Below are 17,978 nucleotides of genomic sequence, written 5' to 3'. Positions count from 1 at the left end.
AATCATCTTTTGTGATTCAGAATTTTTAGTTATCTACTCTGTTGGGGACATATTGCTGATTGGTGGTTTTCATAAATATTGTATACAGGCAACATATGCGTCCTTAAAGAATTGCTCCACCATAGCTTCCAGCCAAAGTTACACCTGTTCTAAGAAAAGACTACTTTTGTGCATGTATATGTCAATAAGAACAGGTGTTTATACATGTATTTTTTTAATGCCTACTTGTCCTAGTCTGCTCATTTTCCACCTCCAGGAACACCTGCACATCAAATAAAAGTAAAAATTATCCTCTGAATTCTATATATGGTGTCTAGATCTGTGCACCAAAATTTATGCATGCAAATTAATTGGCTTACAAGCCAATTAATATAAAGAATTGGGTGCTAAAAACACACTATGCACAGTAATTGGCATCCATTCAAACTTGCATGCACATCCAGCTATGCACTATTTTATAAGGCATAATGCCTAATTCAAAATAGCGTATAACTCAAAAGGGAACATGGCCATGGGACAGGCATGAGCATGTCAGGAGCATTCTGAAAAGTTATGCACATTGTGGGGATGGAATGGATCTGGGCAAAATAGTGGAAACAATTATAGAAAATAAAATTGTGGAACACGTAGACAAACATGATTTAATGGGACAGAGTCAGCATGGATTCAGCCGAGGGAGATCTTGCCTCAACAATTTGCTGGACTTCTTGGAAGGTGTGAATAAACATGTGGGTAAAGGTGAGCCGGTTGATATAGTGTATCTAGATTTTCAGAAAGCTTTCGACAAAGTTCCTCGTGAGAGGCTCCTGAGAAAATTAAAGAGTCATGGAATAGGAGGCAAAGTTCAGTTGTGGATTAGGAATTGGTTATTGGATAGGAAACAGGGGGTAGGGTTAAATGACCATTTTTCTCAATGGAGGAGGATAAACAGTGGAATGCTGTGTGGTGCTGTCACTAAAGAGGCCACCACTAAAGCATGTCGCACCTCGTTCCCTGCACAAGGGGAAAGGCATGACACTCACCACGTTCCCTCTCCTTTACCCGTGGTGCTGGAGAAAAGACTCACCTTGCTGCCCTTATCAAAGAGAGTAACCTCTTCCTCTGCAGCTCTGCTTGTTAATGTGCAATAGGGGACCCAGAGATAAGTTAGTACCCAGGCCAATCAAATTTCCCCTGAAGAATCCTTTTTTGGGGTTTTTTTTAATTTATACGGAGGGAACCTATGCAGAGGGCAGATAGCAAGGGAAGGTAGAGAAAGAGAGGGGGCATATTGACCTGGCTCCCCCAGGTGTAGCCACAAGGCAGTGCAAGCTTGACCCCCGAGGCTTCAACCAAATAGGAATTGGGAGCCTGAATTAGAGAGATGAATTCAGAAGTATGGAGAAGTCCACCCGCCTGCTGGAGATAGTATACTAGAGAGGTGTGGAGCATGCCATCAAGGTACTACCTCATAATTCTGCTATTCTCTATCTCCACCTGAAGGTGGATTGGCTTAACCCATGTACCTGGATTCATCTGTGGATGATGATAAAGAACATATTTATAAATGATCTTGAAATTGGAACAAGTGGTTAAATTTGCAGATGACAGTAAACTGTTTAAAGTTATTAAAACGAATGCAAATTGAGAAAAGTTGAGGGCAGACCTTAGGAAATTGGAAGACTGGGCATCCAAATGGCAGCTTCTCCCAATTCCTCTCTTACTCCCTCTTGCTACTGTGGCCTCATCTCCCCTTTCCCTTTCTGCCTCCTCAAATGGCCAGCACCTCATTTCCCCTTTGTATCCATATCCCACTTTCCCATGTCCAGCTTCATCTCCATTTTCTCTTCCCACTTCTGGGCCACTGTTGACACTGTCTTACCTCCTCTCAGGCCCAAAACTTAAAAAAAAAAAGGCTAAGTACTATGGGCAATGTTTAAGACCTGGTTTGCTATTTCCTGCCCTTCTACAACAAGAAAGTCTCTTGTCATAGGGGACAGGAAATGGAAGCGCTTGAATATGGGCCAATGAGGAGGTACAGTGGTGGTGGTGGTGGTGGCAGGACCAGTTGGGGGAAAAGGAAGGAGAGGAGAAGCTCACTTCTGTGCTGGAACACCACCACCTCCACTCCATACATTCTTCCACCTTAAGCAGAGACATAGGGCTCCTTTTCTAAAGGTGCGCTAGCGTTTTTAGCGCACGCACCGGATTAGCGCATGCTACCTGAAAAACTACCACCTGCTCAAGAGGAGGCGGTAGTGGCTAGCACGCGGCATTTTAGCACGTGCTATTCCATGCGTTAAGGCCCTAACGCACCTTTGTAAAAGGAGCCCATAGTCTGCCTAGTTGCAGGACTGGCCCTGAATGCAAGGTCATGCACGTGGGGAAAAAGAACCCGATGTTCACTTACAAAATGGGGGGAACACCACTAGGGGTCAGTAATCTGGAGAGAGACCTGGGAGTGATGGTAGACGCAACACTGAAGGCATCGGTGCAGTGCGCCACGGCCTCAAAGAAAGCTAATAGAATGTTGGGTATCATTAAGAAGGGTATCACGACCAGGACGAGGGAAGTCATCATGCCGCTGTATCGTGCAATGGTGCGGCCGCATCTGGAGTACTGTGTCCAGTACTGGTCGCCGCACCTCAAGAAGGACATGGCGGTACTAGAGGGAGTACAGAGAAGAGCGACTAAACTGATAAAGGGAATGGAAAATCCCCCATATACCGACAGATTAAAGCAGCTAGGACTTTTCTCCCTGGAAAAGCGGAGACTTAGAGGAGACATGATAGAAACCTTCAAGATCCTGAAAGGCATAGAAAAAGTAGACAGGGACAGATTTTTCAAATTAAGGGGCACCACAAGTACAAGGGGGCACTCGGAGAAACTGAAAGGGGACAGGTTTAGAACAAACGCTAGGAAGTTTTTCTTCACTCAGAGGGTGGTGGATACATGGAACGCGCTTCCAGAGGCTGTAGTAGACAGGAACACATTAAATGGTTTCAAAGAAGGTTTGGATAGATTCCTAGAAGAAAAAGGGATTGAAGGGTATAGATAGATATAGACCACTGCTCAGGCAATGGGCTTGATGGGCCACCGCGGGAGCGGACCGCTGAGCAGGATGGACCTCTGGTCTGCCTCAGCGGAGGCAACTTCTTATGTTCTTATGTTAAGTACAGAGAGGACAGGATTAAGGCACAGGCAAACTAAGCAAATGTTCATGGAGACTCTGTCTTATGCGCTAATTCAGCAGTTCCTAAGGTAGTATATTGCCCTGGTAAGTCAGCTGCCAGCAGGATGAAGTACATAGACAGGGCAGAGGTGGAGGTGGTCAGGTGTTTGGGGGAGTGATAAAGGTTATCATATCAATGGGTCGTTAGGGATATGAGAGGGGATGATACAATTATATGCAATGAGGCAAGTTAAAGAGCAATTTGCATGAGCTTCAATAATGGTGTTACAATACATGACCTACAATATATGAGCTTTAGTAAAGGTGTTACGGTACAGAGTTACTAATGTTCACACATTTGTAGGTGTTTTATATGCATTTATATTGTGGTAGGAAGTTAAACCTGGGGGGCAGGTGTATTATCATAGTGAAGCAGACAAGTACGATATTTCCTAGTTTTTCAGGCATTATAAGGTTTTGTTTGTATGATAATGTAATAAGAATTTCTGTATCTGTATGGAAATGTCCTCCCTGCTGGAAGTAAGATTTCTATATAAAAGGTCTGTGTTTCCAGATTGTAAAATGTTGCTTTCAAGTCATCTCTGCTGACCTGTTCTTGAACACTTACGGAATCTGGTTTGCACTATATGTTACAAACTGAATTTTTACTTTTTAATCTTACATTTTGTGAAAGATTTATTAATTAGATCATCAAAGCAATAAAATGCAGCAACAAACAAAAGATTCAGTTACATTATTATTTACATAGGGCTCCATTTACTAAACGGTGGTAGAGCTTTCTACCATGGGCCAGGAAGTTAAATGCTCCAATGCTCATAGGAATTCTATGAGTGTCAGAGCATTTAACTCGCAGGCTTGCGGTAGAAACCTCTACCACTATTTAGTAAAATCCAGTGATAGTTTATTCAAAACTATTGCAAACAAAGGACCTGCGGTGCTTGGATATGAATGTGTCCATACACTCGTAGGCTGACTAGTTACATTTTTTTATCTCCACTTAACCCAACTTAAAAATAGCAAAAATAAAACATAAGATACTGAATTTTTAATAACAAAATAGAAAAAACATATCCTCTGTCCACATCCTGGATATTTTGTTCATATAAGATTGTTGTTGGTTTGGGGAAATAACTAAAAATTTCTCTTATGTAGAAATCCAAAACTCAACGAGCCTCAAAATATTTTTTTCAGAGGAGGTTTTAAACATGTGTAGCTATGGAAAAACCTGCTCCGTATCTCCCAATCAACACAGAAAAACGCTTTATTTGAAAAAATCCTACACCATATAAATATAAAAGTGTTTATGTGTGACATTTTACTTATGCTAAGTGGACAGAATCAGTTATGGGGGAAACTCATGAACTAAACATTGCGTGTTGAAAAGGCTTTTAACCAAGTGAGGTGGGCGTTCCTGGTTGCTGTGCTTCGTGCGTATGGGATGGGCCCATTTTTCTTTAATGCTATCCAAACATTGTACAATGATCCGGTGGCACAGATCTAGGTGAATGGGGGCCTCTCGACCCCCTTCGTGATTCATTAGGGCACTCGTCAGGGCTGCCCTCTCTCACCGGTATTATTTGCGCTTTCCTTAGACCCCTTGATTAGAGAGTTGCAATCTAATGTGGACATCAGTGGCCTTCAGTTGAGTGCCATTCATTTTGAGGTCACGGCATTTGCTGATGACCTCTTGGTCTTTTTGACTAACCCGCTTCAGTCCTTGCCTACTCTTCTGGAAAGTGTTCTGGAATATGGGGACTTTTCCAGCTTTGCTTTGAATCTAGGAAAATCGGAGGTGCTGGCCTCTTCTGAGCACCTTCGGTGGTTGGGGGGGAATTTCCGTTAAAATTAGTTACTTGGGGATCCAGTTGTCTATGACTGTTCGGCAGCTTTACTGTTTGATTATGGATTGTTTGCTTTCTGTTACCGGCTCTGTTTTGGCTACATGACAGGAGTTGCCACTTTCGCTGATGGGGAGGGTGCACCTCTTTCGGATGGTTTTATTCCCAATGTGGCTCTATGTTCTCCAGACGCTTCCCTTATTTCTCTTGCAGAAAGATATACTCTTTGTTATCCAAGTTTTGTTGGAGGGCAAGAAGCCTAAGGTACGTTGGCAATTGCTGTTGGGCTTCTGGGATTCGGGGGGGGGGGGGCTTAGGTGTGCCGAATAGTGCTCTCTACAATCAGGCTTGTCTTTTATGACATATTCGGAATTGGATTTTGGGTACTACTCTTTATACTGACACCTCTTTGGAATGGGATTATTTTTATCCTGTTTGCCTCCTTTCTCTTCTTCATGCTCGACTGGCGGAGGTGCCTCACCCAAGTATAGGTAATGACCTGTTTTTACCTCTTTGGGTGGTGTGGCGGCAGTTGCTTCTGCTGCGGCATCAGGATCCCCATATTAGTGTTTTGTTGCCTCTGATGGGTAATCTCTCCTTCCCCCCGGGGTTGATTCCTTCTGTTTTTGGTAGATGGCGGGCTGGGGGCTTCGAGTATCTTTCCCATGTCTTGAGGGGCGATGGGAAGCTCCTGTCCTGTAATGAGTTGCTGCAGTGCGGCATCTCCCCTCCTGGGCTTGTTTATGCCCATTGTCAATTGTTGCATTACATGGGGTCTTTGCCTGGGGGTTCTTTATCTTTGGATTTTGGGATCCGATTGTGTACCTTTTTGGAGGAGGGTAGATCCAGAGTCCAAAATCTCAGTCTCCTTTTTTCATAGGCAGCTTAGTGCCCTTGGTCCCTCTAGGGAGCTTTCTGCTATCTTGGAGGCCTGGCAGCGGGATTTGAGGAGGGAACTTGGTGGGGGGGTGATCTTTTGCTCAGAGCTCTTAAACGTATTTCGGTTCTTATACATAATGCTGAGCTCAGGGAATGCCACTATGAACCCTATTGAGAGCGTATGTTTCCTAGAGTCAAGTCTACCATATGGGTTGTGTAGACACCCAACTTTGTACTACATGCATTACTGAAGTGAATTCTTACTTTCATGGCCTTTGGCTTTGTGAGGGTATACAGGATTTTTTTTTTGGGGGGGGGGCTTTAGCCTGTTTCCTGCAGGGACTTCTGCACGTTCCTGTTCCTCTCTTTGCGCTTCATATGCTGTTTGCTTAATTTTCCAAGTTTTCTGTGTATACCTCGGCTGAAAAACTGTTTTTGAGTAAATGTTATATCCTGGGGAAAAAATGTATTTTGAATTATTGGTTGGCTGATGAGCCTTCCTCTGTTTGGCTCTGGAGAAACAAACTACATGAATTGATGGGATGGGAGGCCCGGATGGCTTACTCCTCTCACCGAAGTAGAGACTTTGTCAACATTGGACTCCTTATTTGAACATTTTGCCTCCAAGGAGTCGTAATCGTATTTTGAACAGACTTCAGTTGTTTTCTAACCCATCTAGGCATTCAGATTCAATACAGAATGCCAGCGTAACTGGGTATTGGCATGCCTCCAGTTACACCAGCCATAAACGTGGCATAACTTCAGTTATGTAAATAAGGCAGGGATGAATATAACTGACAGTATTCTATAAGTTGAGCACATAAGTGGGAGACTCACCTATGCTCCACCCATGTTTATACCCTCCTTTACATTTACATACTATGCCACTTATGTGCACCATTACAGAATAGCACTTAATTGCCCTCCCTGATTGTAAAAACCACTTAGATAACCTTGATAGGCGGTATATAAAATCCTAATAAACTTGAAACTATATGTACACTTTTGCATTTAAATACTATTATTATGTACATTTACGCATGCAGGAACGTGCATAAATGCAGCTGACTAATTATAGAATTGCCTTTATGTCATGTAAAATCTTTCCTTCTAAACCAGTGTCTCTCAAACTTTTTTAGCTCTGGCACCCTAAGGGGTTCTTTTACTAAGGCGTGCTATCCGTTTTAGTGCACACTAAAATGGCTAGCGTGCCTTAGTAAAAGGACCCCTAAACAGAGCAAATGTTTTTCATGGCACATTATAACTGAAATTATAAAATTGCAAAACCAACAAAAAATTTGAGAGTTATTTATTTAACTTTTTTTAAAAGCTATGTATGGGTAATTGTAACAACGGTGAAACTACAGTAGATAAAATGGAATTGCTAATCAATGTGATGGATGTGCTTGTTTTTGAGTGCAAATTGACTCAAAATGTGGCTCAATAGTCGACACGCAAACACACATTTCATCATCCACCATCTGCATTCATTCTCTTTTTTTTGTTTTCTATCTGATTTTTGTCAGAGCTAAAGATCCAATGGTAATAAAGCCTTGATTGCTTTGTTGCTCAAATTAGGATAACTACTGCATAAAACATAAAAGTAAAATTAAAATTACTTGCCGTTAGTTTTCAAAAACCAATCACATCAAAGAATGATGCTTGTTTGGGTGGTTGTGTCATTACGCACACAGATGCTCATAACATTGACAGACTATTGCGCATGTGACATACATGTCATCTATTCCAGTGTATACTTATGAAGGGAATTTTAAAAAATTCTGTAAACTTTTGGAATCTCTTGTGGCACACCTGGAATCTCTTTGGGGCACACCACTGTGCTGTGGCACACAGTTTGAGACACTGTTCTAAACACAGATCATCTAGGATGCGTGTGTATATATACATTACTAGTATTGTGTAAGATATATATGAAGGGTGTATTTTAGTATAAATGCATAAGAAGAGGTTTATATATAGAATGAACATAGTATACTCGTGTATATATAGGGTGAATATATAGTGTGTACATAATGTAAAAGATATGTAAATGTATTATAACAACACTACAGCAGGTCATATATGGAAAACCATCATAGAAACACTCAAACTCTATTGTAACACCATTACAGAAGCTCATGAAAATCACTCTGAATTAACTCCCCAGTCATTAGTAGTGGTACAGAAGTTTTCAATAAACAATCTAACCCAAACTTATGCTGAATATACTGTTTATATACAGTACTGTATATACTTCTTACAGCCAACAAAGTTAATACCCCTCCCCCCAAAAAATTTACTTTGCCATTTATTCCCTGATTTCCTGGGACCTTTTTTTGCATTCAGTGTTGGATCGCTAAATTTTGCTTGCGGGCAAATATAAGGCTTATGGATGGGGTTTGCTATTTGCTATCTGAGATTGTTAAAGCCTTCTCATAAAAGAGTGCACATATAAGTTTTTGTTAATGAATTCCAAACTAAGGCCCCCTTTTATCAAGCTACGTAAGGGTTTTGTTATTTTTTAAATTGCCGGCCACTGCAGTAAAAGCTCTGGCGCTCATAGAATTCCTATGCGTGTTGGAACTTTTACCGCAGCGGCCAGCGATTAAAAAAAAACCCTAACGTGGCTTGATAAAAGAGGGCCTAAGATAATCACTTCAGGCCTGATATCCAACTGTATTTGTCCAGGTAGGAGTGCTGCACACATGAGCCGTAACAATACTATTTCAAAAAGCTTTTAGGGCCATATTCTATAAACAGCGCCGTAAGTTAGGTGGTGGTAAGCGCCCTACCTCTGCCTAATTTGTTTTAACTGGCTTTAATCAGCATGGTACTTGACTGTGTTGTTTAAAACGGATTAAAAACTCGTTAAAAAAAAGTAGGCCTTGGGAGGCATCTACAGTATAGGCACCAGTAATGCATCTACCGCAGGACACCTAACATGCGCATCTTAAGTCTAAGCAGGACATGGTTAAGGGCAGAGAGGGACTAAAGAACTTAGACGTCTGCAATGCATTGTAGGCCAGTAAAACGCTAGTCTACACTGCAGGCATCTAAGTTTTGTCTTAGGCATCATTAGCCAAGATTCTGCTAATGGGGAGCCTAAGGGCTCCTTTTACAAAGCCGCGCTAGAGCCTTAATGTGCGGAATAGCGCGTGTTAAAATTGCCATGTGCATTAGCCGCTACCGCCTCCTTTTGAGCAGGTGGTAGATTTTTGGCTAGCATGCACTAATCCGGTGCATGCGCTAAAACGCTTAGCGCACCTTTGTAAAAGGAGCCCTAAGTGTGAATGACATGTAGCCAGCGTCCATTTTTGTAGACACCACTGATTTAGCTGCCATTAACAGAATCCATCCCTTGGTGACTAGAACGTTTTGACCCTTCCTCTAAGGAGCACTAGCTTTATTAACAGTTCATTTGAGGGACCAAAAATCAATTATTAATTTTACTGTGGGGCACTATTTATAAATATTTTATATGTTTTTAAATAGGATTTTCAGTGGCATTATCTCAATACTGCCTTTGAAAATGTAGGCTATTTATTTAAAATATTTATATCCCGCATGGTCCTAATGTACTCGATAGCTGATAAATAAACATTCACAGTAAAAATACATAATTCTATAACATCTATAGGATTTTCAGTGGTATTATCTGGATACTGCCTTTGAAAATCTAGGCTATTTAGTTAAAATATTTATATCCCTCATGATCCTAATGTACTCAGCAGCTCACAAATAAACATTCACAATAAAAAGACATAATTCTATATAATGCTCTATTTGTCCAAATGTTAATTTAACCTCATTTACCCCCTCTTTTACAAAACTGTGCAAGAGGTTTTTTTAGCACTGGCTGGCATGCTAAATGCTCTGCCCTGCTCAAATGGTCACAGAGTTCCTATGAGCGTCGGAAAAGCGCAGAGCATTCAGCGTGCTGTCTGGCACAAAAAACCTCTTACACAGTTTTGTAAAAGGGGGAGGTTTAGATTATTAACAACTTAGAAAACAAACAAGATGCAACTTATTCAAAACACTTCAGCTCTATTGGCATTTAGGATGAGGAAGTTTGAGCATATTTCCCCTGTTTTAGCTACATTACACTGGCTTCCCATTCGTGAGCATGTGTTTTTTTAAATCAGTATGGGGTCCTTTTACTAAGGGCTCCTTTTATCAAAGTGCGCTACGGGGGTTAGCGCGTTGGACATTTCATCACGCGCTAACCCCCGTGGCAAGCCAAAATACTAACTCCTCGTCAATGGAGGCGTTAGCGACTAGCGCAGCAGGCGGTTTAACGCACGGTATTCCACGGGTTAAACCCCTACCGCGCCTTGATAAAAGGACCCCCTAAGGCGCACTAGCCGATTTAGCACGCGCTAAATGCTAACGCGTCCATAGAATATAATGGGCACATTAGCATTTAGCGCGTCCAAATATTTAGCGTGCGCTAAATCGTCTCGCACGCCTTAGTAAAAGACCCCCCTATGTCTGGTGAATCAAACATTTTATGGTTTGACCTCTGGATTAGTACTAGATTTAGTAAGGGTATCATTTTTTAGACACTCTTTCTGCTTACAAAATCATTACTTCATCCTCAAAATTGTAGTGGGGTTCGGGATATATGGATTTTTGAAACTCTATTTTTCATTCTTGTGATTCCTTTCTGGAACTCCCTGCCTTCCTTAGGCCCTCTTTTACTAAGCTGCCCTAGAGGTTTCCACCATGGCCCAGGGCGCTAAATGCTCTGAAGCTGCTCCAATGCTCATAGGCATTCTATGAATGTCGTAGCATTCAGCACTCCGGCTTAGTAAAAGTGGGGGTTAATTAGGTTGCAATCAAATTGTCTTCTTTATTGTAAAAAAAAATACTTTCTTATTGGGTAAAAGTGGATAGACTGGTTGGTTTCTAATGCATTTCTATTGATCTTTATTGATACTGTCATTTTTATTATCTAGCTTTCTTGTGAACTACATTGAACCTTAGGGCTCCTTTTACGGAGCCGCATTAGCGGTTTTAGCGCACGCAGCCTTTTAGCGTGCGCTAAACCCGCGCTACGTGGCTAGAACTAACGCCAGCTCAATGCTGGCATTAGCGTCTAGTGCGGCCAGCAGTTTAGCGCGCGCTAGTAGGTGCGTTAAACCACTAACGCGGCTTCGTAAAAGGAGTCCTTAGTTTGGGAAACAGCGGTAAATAAGAAAACTTATTTGGTGAGCAGGGAGAACATGCTCTTGTTATGGGTTTGGCTTGTACCAAGGTTATTCAGTCTTTGACCTCCTTTGCTAAGACGGGTATCTGGGGAACTGGGAGTGTGATTGCAAATAAGAGTCCACTGTGCCCTTCTACTTCCCCCCTCATTGTTTCAATATAATGTCTAAATAGTCTACATTTTGTTTATATTCTACATTTTGCATTCTGTTGGAAAGTTGACGTTGGTATCACCTTTTGATAATACATGGTTACTTAAGGACATGCTTTGCTCTGTATGGTGCTGCTGTGATTTGTCTGCCTTGCTTTCAATAAATAAAAATGATTTTTAAAAATTGTGTTGATATTGATATCTTTATGCTGCCTATCTCTATGGTTGATAGTCCTAATTATCTGAGCTGAAACACAGTTTGGACTAATGAAATGCAGAATATGACAGCAGATAAGGGCTGTAAGACCCATCTATTCTACCCAAATGTCATCTTGTTGCAACACTGTAAATCCCATGTGATAACTGGTTTTAACAACACCCGCTCACAACCATGAATCCTCTGTGTTTATTGTATGCTTCCACACAGTTCTAGTACGTGAACTGACTTGTGACCCATAGAGAACTTTCTTATCTTATTTGAAGAATGCCAACAACACCGCACAAAGCAAACATCTTCATATATACAATATGTACAATGATTAACAAAAATCTACAATATAGCTCCTAGAGGAAATAACTCTACATTGTCAGGCTCATAAAGCAAATTCTACTAAATGCGCACAAAACTGATAACCATAAGACAGATGGAGGCCTGCAACAGCTAACAAATGCCATACACAAAGAGGCTAAAGTAGTAGTCTCTAATGTGTGGTCCCAGGGCCGCTTACATAGGGTTACCATATGACTCCAGAAAAAGGAGGGCAGATTGAGAGATCCGGGTTTTACTTCCATTGATGGAAGTAAAATCCAGATGTTCCAATCCGTCCTCCTTTTTCAGGAGCCATATGGTAACCCTACGCTTATGGCTCCCAAAGACCTCCAATATTAGCATTAATTTGAAATGTTTAATACCCTGAACAAGCAGGTCAAAGCAGTTTACAAAATTGAATAGTATGTGAAAGACTGAAATCTTTTAGTAGCCCTCAGAGGTTTCTAATATTCACACTGCACTCCTTTACATGAAAAAGGTTGGAGACCACAGGGCTAAAGGATTTCAGGGTGCACCATCTCAAACAGTGTTTCGCAAACTTTTTTAAGTCTGGAGGGCATGGAAGTCGATGCAGTGATGTCACGCGCATGTGCGGAGGCCCTCCAGGTGGGGCCCTGAGCTTGCTATTACTATGCCAAGTGGGGGGGGGGGGTGCGAGAGGAGGAGAGACTATGCAGAGAGGAGCCGGTGAGGAGGAGAGATGCCAGCACCAGCTGACTGGCTACAGGACGAGCCTCTCGATGCGAGAGGTATGTCCTTTAGGCAATCAGCCGGTGCCGGCATCTCTCCTCCTTGCCACGGCACACCTGATATCTCACCACAGTACACAGTTTGTGATATACTAATCTAGAAGACAGAAGGGAAGCTGGGTTATGACAGAAATAATTCCAATGTATAATACAAGTTGTTAACAATCTCTACTGATACAGAAGAATGACAACAGTGTAAGGACCTGGAAGGAGGTAGGCCCCAGAGTAAATGTGAAGAATGTTTCTTTGTTGAAAGGAGGGTCGGTGACTGTTACAGCTTTCAGCTGAAGAGGTAACAACCAAACCAGGGACAAAATGCAAAATGCTTGCAACCAATCAATACAGAGGGCATTTGTCTATGAATAAATGATGGACAGCAATGACAGATAGGGTCAGCCAGGTAAACTTATAGTGGACAGTGTTGTCTTTATCTGCTGACAACTAGCTAAAATAATAAATCTCTCTCTACATTAGGCTGATCTTGGAAGTTTAAAAAGCTTGAAATAATTTAGCCTTTAGCCAAGTGCTGCATAGCGCACCAGAGTCCAATAATGCATGCCCTGATGTGTATAAGCGCATCCAATAGTGCATTAGAAAGGAGGAGGGATTAAGGTGGTTCCCTCTATGACCCTGGGCATATCACTCTACACTCCATTGCCCCAGCTATAAAATAAGTACCTGCACATATGTAACCACAGCAAAGGTGTTGTATCACATCCTTTCCTTCACTGTGCCGTCGGAATGGGAAATCCTGGGCACCCATCCATGGCCTGTGTCACTATTATGTACTGTACAGTATATTACAGCACAGCAAGATCTTTCAAGCAGTGCCTTCTTTGAGCCTCTTGTAACATGTGATAGTACTTACAGAGCACAGACTATTACTGCACTCTAATTACAGGATCAGATCACATATTTAACCTGTAGGACAGCCTAATCATTCTTCATATGTAAACTAGTCCAAATGTCCCTGATTTATTCATACAGTGCCACGGTCAGGCTTATATTTGCAATACTGCAAGAGAGAGGGAAAAGCATGCACTACAGGAGTCAAAGGAGTCACCCAGGAAATCTTTGTTCTATTGCAGCAGCAGTAAATGTGACAAAGTCAGCTGAAGGTGCCAGGGAGAGCTGTAAACTGTTGAATTCACAGCATTGCACCATTTTGTAGCTGATTAGCATATGTGCAAGACAATCACATGTCACTAGCCAGATCATTTTATTAACCTCACAAAGAAAAATTCAGTTCACACCTTGAGGACACACAAGATGCTCTCAGCTGTTGCCCCTAGTATATTTCTTTGTGTCTGTTAACAAATATCTACAGTATATCTATCTACACATGGTGTGATTTGCTTAAAAAATAGTGATGTGGTAGCATTTTAGTCCACTTTTAAAAGTAATAAACAGAATAAAATAAAGCAAAACTGAAAAGAAAAGAAGATGATACCTTTTTTATTGGACTAACTTAATACATTTTTATTAACTTTGGAAGGTACCATCTTTTTCGAAAGCTAATCAAAATATATTGTTAGTCCAATAAAAAAGGTATCATCGTATTTTCTTTCTGATTTTTTTGTTTTAATTTCCATTTATTATTTATTTATTTGTTTGGTTTATATCCCATCCTCCCCGACACGCTCAGAACGGGTTACAAGTTAACATACATAATGCTACCCTTAAAAGATAAATTATAATTTAATGTACTTTTAACAGTCAGTACATATTATTGTTTTTAAGTCGAAAAGCAGTTAATTTGACAAATAAAAATCAACAGTGTTGCTTTTCATGACACCTCTGCCCACATGGAGGAACCAGAACACTATTCGGTAGCTTACGTTTCAGTTTTTAAAATTATTTGAGTTCTGATATCTCAAATGATGTTGCTTGTATAATTATCCTATTCCCTAACAATATTTCCCAAGACAGCATGCTAAATAAACGAGTTCCCCGCGCACAAGACATTTCACAACCTGCCCTGTGCAAATAATGGTGCGATTCACCCTGTTTGTTGAACAGGCTGTGCTTTTGCAGCAGCAGCAGTTCTACGGTGATTCAGCAGACTAGCATGGCACCCTTCTGAACTAGGGCACACCTACTACGAGCCACCATGCCAAGGAAGCACAATAAAGAAAGAAGTCCGTTGCCTCTCTCCTCCCGGCTACCCCTTTTGACTAACAAGAAAATGCAGCCAAGCGGCGATACAGACACAGGAGACTGCAGTTTCCAACAGGACAACAAACGCTTTTAACTTGTCCCCCGGAGTTAGCGGCACGCGCGTACAGTGTAAACATTCTCCTATCCACACTCGGGTTCTTTGTTTCTAGGCAGACTACGGTGCAGAACCAAGAGCGAGATAGCTGCGCATGCCCCTTCCGTGTATGAAAAAAAAAAAATCAAAAAATTTAAAAAGCCACACACACCCCATCTCCCTCTAGTTAGTTACTGTAATTTCAATCCACCAAGTACTTTGTGCTTTATTCTATTTTCCTAAAAGTCAGACTGCCAGACACGACATGGAAGAAGTAACAGCTTTCTACTGTATGGGCAAGTCTAGAAGGAATTAGCAACAAATGATTGCGAAACTCCAGAACCGGTACTTCTGTACATTTTTTAAGTAAACGCAGAAATGAAAACAAAAGAGACTCAACGATGTCTTAAATAATGACAGACCGATATGCAGATGTGTTTTCTGGGCAACTCGTTTTTATAAAACCACTGGCGGGCAAACCCTTGTTTTCGTGACAGTAAGAGTTCAGATATCCCTAAAAATAAGAGGCATGCCGGAATGAACAGGAAGATATCTGGGTTTTAAGATGTAACTATTGCATTTGTAATTCAAGATATTTGTATAAAACCTGTTTGTTTTATTTTATGTATGTTACTTTTATAATGCCGCTTAGGAATACAGTAAGCGGTTGATAATTTTTTTAAAATAAATAAATAAAATAAATATTGGCGACCAACCCCTTTAGGCATTATTTCAACAGTTCACCGAAGGAGGAGATCGTATACTTTTCCCGAGAGCAGCCCAGGTTAAGGTATCGCTCAGATTTTACAGGATCTACACCCAGCAGGCGAAATACGCTATAAAAGAGCAAAAGGAGCTTCTAATTGGCACACCCTCCTTCACAAAACCCCTTTCATATGCTTTTCCGTTCTCGATGTGAAATTCCCGTAAAAGTTTCAGAACTAATACGAGGAGGGGAGGGGGGGGAACGGCCCTTTAAAACACAGAGAAAGCCAACACGGTTGGCAAGCTCAAAATACTGTACTAAAAATGAAACTGGGGAAAGAAACTACAAGCAAAAGAAAAAGAAAGCAACATTCTGCCTTCATCATGCGAAATGTCACAAGCAGCGCCTAAGGTAGTATTTTGCTCCTGAAATTAAATTAGAATGTATTATTTTAGCTAAGTGATATAACCCCCCACCACCACCACACACACAGTCTTTTCATAGTTTCAGAAATACGCAGCCCACTCAGTAATGAAAAGTAACAAGTCTTACCTTGCGCTTTTTTGCTGATAATTAAAAAAAAAATTAAAAAAGGCAGCTGTAGGGCCCAGCTCTCAGCTGCAACATGCCATATGTTAACGGCAGAAGCAAAAAGCAGCACTAAGCAAAACAGCAAAACAGGCAAAGTGCACGGTGAGGTTTTAGTACGGGTTTATAATGAATGCCGCCATTTTAAAAAAAACCCTGGCTTCTAAAATGATTTGATATAAGCAAATTAAAGCACGCCCCACGTACATAACTTCATTGCTGGGACGTGCAAGCACGCTCAAACTATGCGGCTCTGGGGCATGAAATGTCATGCGGGCACAGGAAGGAAACAAAAAAAAAAAAAAAAAGATTCATGAGCCGAAGTTAAAATCAAAGCATAGCTTCTCCTGTTTTAGTTCTCTCCGACAGTTCACGTTAAAAACCATACAGATTGTCTACCGACGTGCCAGTTCCTTCCCCCTCCTAGAACTGCAAATATTATTATTATTCTGTATTTTGAGTCTCCTGCCTCCCTTTGCATGATTCACATGGTACATTCCTCTCAAAGCACACCTAATGGCCTTCAAGATCTATGTCGTAGGCTGTTGCTTAGTCTGGCTGCTGCCATAGCAACATAGCTAAAACCTTACTAGGCTAGCTAAATGTATCTATCAATAGGCTAAGGTGAATCAACAAACCAATTAATGCAAACAGGTGAAGCAGTATATGTGATAAATGTAGACTGGACACGATTCTGTGAAATCCTTGTCTTTGCTAAATATAGATTTACTGTAAAATTTCAATGTGAATTGTGTTTGAAATACTGTACTTAATGTAAAGAATACACACCAAATCAACTTTATACACATAAAATCTTCAAATTAAAGCATGTAAAGTTGATTAGTGCGCGTTAAGAAAACTTTTACATGTGTTGCATTCCACATGCAATAATTGTTAAGGATGGGCAGCCAAAACATTTTTAGTGTTGTTTTTATTCCATTCCAGAACAAATTTTATATGCACAAAACCATCATGTAAGGATCCCGTTGCACAAAACGTACACTCTTTAAGAAGAATGAGCATTGTCATCGGCAAATGACATTTCGTCACAAACCAGACGCAAGAGTCGTGAGGAAAAGATGTCAACCGTACAGTAGTGGGCAATCCAAAACAAACTTTATTTTGTTGGATTGTTCTCCCCGTGGTAGAGGCCTCTCTGGCTTTTCTCTCCGGTGTGATTTCGTCACAAACAACAGCTCATCCCGGTTTGAAACAAACAAACAAAAATTCTGACAACTGGCCAAAAATATCTTAAAAACAGACCAAAACTTGCGTCTATGGTTTGTGGACAAATCAGAAGAATAGGTTACTGTCAGTTTAAGCCTTTGGTTTGCAACTCATACAAGTGACAACTGCTAATAAAACAATAAACTGAAAAGTCCAGATAACAGAATAGGTACACATTTGAACTTTAACGAATTCTGTAAATATTACAGTGTTACCACTTCACCCTTAATTCATCTGCTCAAGCCTAGATAAAACTGAGGGTATGGTATTCTAGATGGATACTGAAAGGGGCTGGCTGTGGCACTGGGATTTGGATCTGGGCACAAGGAAGTGGTGCACTGCAGACTAGGGAAACTGATGTTACAATGCCAGCCAACAACCAGCACAGAATATGTGCTTCATAAAAGCTGCCAAGCATTACCCTGTGTCATTTGGGCAGGGCTTGGAGAGGGAGGTTTTTGAATACAGAATGAAAAAAAAAGAAAAGTGACATGGCTTCAAACAAAATAAAGGAGTCAGCTGTGTGGTGTGAAATAGTCTATATACAGCTTAAACTATGGACCAGGTGAGGCTCTGGGGATCCGTGACATCACCGGCCCATAAGTTAAGCTACCCTGTGGCTTCCTTTCTCCACCCTCTTCTGATGCTGCTGACCTGTCCCG

The 17,978-nt window shown here is 41.2% G+C and overlaps 1 protein-coding gene across 1 annotated transcript in view; it reads right to left on the bottom strand.

Annotated features, from left to right (window-relative positions):
• Positions 1–16,229, bottom strand: part of MBNL3 (muscleblind like splicing regulator 3) — a 293,323-nt gene extending 277,094 nt beyond the window's left edge. The window contains exon 1 of the mRNA XM_033944821.1: positions 16,054–16,229. The gene's annotated coding sequence lies outside the window, so the exon portion shown is untranslated. The remainder of the gene's footprint in view (positions 1–16,053) is intronic.
• Between the last annotated feature and the right edge of the window lie 1,749 nt (positions 16,230–17,978).

This window comes from Geotrypetes seraphini, chromosome 5 (assembly GCF_902459505.1).
Source record: "Geotrypetes seraphini chromosome 5, aGeoSer1.1, whole genome shotgun sequence".
Taxonomy (NCBI): domain Eukaryota; kingdom Metazoa; phylum Chordata; class Amphibia; order Gymnophiona; family Dermophiidae; genus Geotrypetes; species Geotrypetes seraphini.
This window is presented reverse-complemented; position numbering and strand designations above follow the sequence as displayed.